This window comes from Rhinopithecus roxellana, chromosome 10 (genome assembly GCF_007565055.1).
Source record: "Rhinopithecus roxellana isolate Shanxi Qingling chromosome 10, ASM756505v1, whole genome shotgun sequence".
NCBI classification, from domain to species: Eukaryota; Metazoa; Chordata; class Mammalia; order Primates; family Cercopithecidae; genus Rhinopithecus; species Rhinopithecus roxellana.
Genome location: NC_044558.1, coordinates 108,021,712 through 108,025,138, shown reverse-complemented (window position 1 = coordinate 108,025,138; position 3,427 = coordinate 108,021,712). Strand labels below are relative to the sequence as shown.

General features: G+C 39.7%; 1 pseudogene; it reads left to right on the top strand.

Annotated features, from left to right (window-relative positions):
* The first annotated feature begins 911 nt into the window (after positions 1 to 911).
* Positions 912 to 2,367, top strand: LOC104678566 (annotated as a pseudogene).
* The last annotated feature ends 1,060 nt before the right edge of the window (positions 2,368 to 3,427 follow it).

Below are 3,427 nucleotides of genomic sequence, written 5' to 3'. Positions count from 1 at the left end.
GGTTCAAGGGCCTCTACAAAAAGCCTGCAGAGAGCACCTTAGTTAATAATGAAAGACTGAATGTCTTCTCCTAAGATTAACACAAGAATACCCAGTCTTACTAGTACTCCTAGTCAACATTCTTCTGGAGGCCTTAGGCGGTGCAATAAGACAAGAAGATGAAAAGAAAGAGAAGAAGAAATAGGAAGAGGAGAAAGGAGGAGGAGAAGGGAGAGAAGAAGAAAACACAAGTATACATAATGGAAGGGAAGAAATAAAACTCTCTTTATTGCAGACAGCATGATTGTGTACTGTAAAATCATAAGGAATCCAGAAAAAAAAACTCCTAGAGCTATGTGAACTCAGCAAGGCCTATGGAAGGTCAATATACAAAAACAGAGTTCTATATACTAGCAATAAACAATCAGAAAAATAAAAATTACAATTTCATTTCCAACAACATCCAAAAGTATGAACTATTTACACATAAATGTACTAAACTATATTCAATAATTGTACATTGAAAACTACACAACGTTACTGAGGGAAGTTAAAGACCTAAATAATGAAGAGCTGTATCATGTTCATGAGATAGAAGACTCAATATTGTTAAGATATCAGGTTTAAATAATGCAATTTGTTGTTTGCATATTATGCACCAATAATTTTATTTTTAAAAAGATCTCAGGAACAAACAGTTCCTAATTATTAAGAAATAAAGTGATGTTCTTCACTTGTAAGAGAAAAACAAAGTCTTAAAAAGAAAGACACAACAAAACAAAAATTTTCAAATTTAATAACACTGGCTTGAAAGCCCTTAAATATTCTCAAAAAAAAAGTTGCTAAACAAGTTTCAAATATCAGAATGGCTTTTTCACAACGGGTTTCCTGCCAGAACACAGGTATTGTGAAAACCACTCCTAAAGGCTAAAATGGGAAAGGAAAAGACTCATATCAACATCGTCGTCATTGGACACATAGATTTGGGCAAGTCCACCACCACGGATCATCTGATCAACAAATGTGGTAGCATCAACAAAAGAACCATCAAAAAATCTGAGAAGGAAGCTGCTGAGATGGAAAAGGGCTCTTTCCCATGCCTGGGTCTTGGATAAACTGAAAGCAGAGACTGAACTTCGTATCACCATTGATATCTCCCCATGGAAATTTGATGTCTCAGGACACAGAGATTTTTATCATAAACATGAATCCAGGCACATCTCAGACTGACTTTCCTGTTCTGATTGTTGCCGCTGACATTGGTGAATTTGAAGCTGGCATCTCCAAGAATGGGCAGACCCATGAGCATGGTGTTCTTGCTTGTACACTGGGTATGAAGCAACCAATTGTTGGTGTGAACAAAATAAATTCCACTGAGCCACCCTATGGCCAGAAGAGGAAATTGCGAAAAACGACAGCACTTATATTAAGCAAACTGGCTACAACCTGGACACAGTAACATTGGTGCCAATTTCTGGTTGAAATAGTGACAACATGCTCGAGCCACATGCTAACATGCATTGGTTCAAGGGATGGAAATTCACCTATAAAGATGGCAATGCCAGTGGAACCATGCTGCTTGACACTCTGGACTGCATCTTACCACCAACTCATCCAACTAATAAGCCCTTGGGTCTACCTCTCCAGTATGTCTGCAAAACTGATGGTAGTGGTACTGTGCTTGTGGGCCGAGTGGAGACTGGTGTTCTCAAATCCAATATGGTGGTCACCCTTGCTCCAGTAAATATTATAACTGAAGTAAAGTTTGTTGAAATGCTCCATGGACCAGGTGTGGTGACTCACGCCTGTAATCCCAGCACTTGGGAGGCCGAGGAGGGCAGATCACATAAGGCCAGGAGTTTGAGACCAGCCTGGCCAACATGGTGAAACCCTGACACTACTAAAAATACAAAAATTAGCCAGACATGGTGATGCATGCCTGTAATCCCAGCTACTTGGGAGGCTGAAGTGGGAGGATCACTTGAGCCCAGGAATGACCCACCAATGGAAGCTGGCTTCATTGCTCAGGTGATTATCCTGAGCCATCCAGGCCATATTGGCGCTGACCATGCCCCTCTAATGAATTGTCACACAGTTCACATTGCTTGCAAGTTTGCTGAGCTGAAAGAAAAGATCGATTGCTGTTATGGTAATAAGCTGGAAGATAGCCCTAAATTCTTGAAATCTGATGATGTTGCCATTGTTGGTATGGTTCCTGGAAAACCCATGTGTGTTGAGAATTTCTTGGACTGTCCTCCTCTGGGTTGTTTTGCTGTTTGTGATATGAGACAGACATTTGCTGTGGATGTCATCAAAATAGTGGACCAGAAGGATGCTGGAGCTGTCAAGGTTACCAACTTTGCCCAGAAACCTCAGAAGGCTAAATGAATATTATCCGTAAGACCTGCCACTCCAGCCTTAATCAGTGGTGGAAGAACAGTGTCAGAACTGTTTGTTTCAATTGGCCATTTAAGTTTAATAGTAGAAGACTGGTTAATGATAACAATGCATTGCAAAACCTTCAGAAGGAAAGGAGAATGTTTCGTGGACCATATTTGGGTTTGTGTGTGGTTTCTTTTGTTGTTGTTTCTTCTATTTTTGTGCATGTGGCAGTTTTAAGACATTAGTTTTTAAAATCAGTACTTTTTAATGGAAACAACTTGACTAAAAACTGTCACAGAATTTTAAGACCCATTAAAACAAAGTTTAATGAGGAAAAAAAAGAATAAGAATGACTTCCATTCTTAATAGTAACACTAGAATTTACAAGACGGTAGAACAATACTTCGATATTTCTGAGCAAAAATGATTACTACTCTAAAATTCTCTAGCTGTCTTATCATTCAAGTGTCAAGAAGGAATAAAAACATTTTCAGACATGTAAAGCCTCAACAAATTTTCCTTCCGTGTACCTTATCAAGGAGCTACTTGAGGCCAGGAGCTGTGGCTCATACCTGTACTCCCCACCACTCAGGAGGCTGAGGTGGGAGAATTGCTGGAGCCCAGGAGTTTGAGACCAGCCTGGGCAACATGGTGAGACCACATCTCTAATGAAAAGAAGCAAAGAAGCTGCCTGAGGAACTGGTACACTGAAACAAAGGAGTGAACCAAAACAGAGGAAGACAGGACATATGGTCTCAGAAAGGTGAAGAAAAATCCCAGGATGACAGGTGAGCACTGGGCCCAAAGAGCAACCAGGGCAAGTAGCAGGTCGAAAGATTCTAGTAGTGCTATCATCAGGACACACACACACACACACTTCACATGTCTAATTGTATTAGAAGAAGTTACAGGACTGGGAAACAGTAGACTAGAAGCTTAATTCATGACAGACACAGAAAACTAGAAAACCAACCAATTAACCAAATGACAATAAATAAATAAATAAATAAATAAAACCACCACTAGGGAAACAAAAAGTTGTGCAAGAAAGGAAAAGTGGTAATAA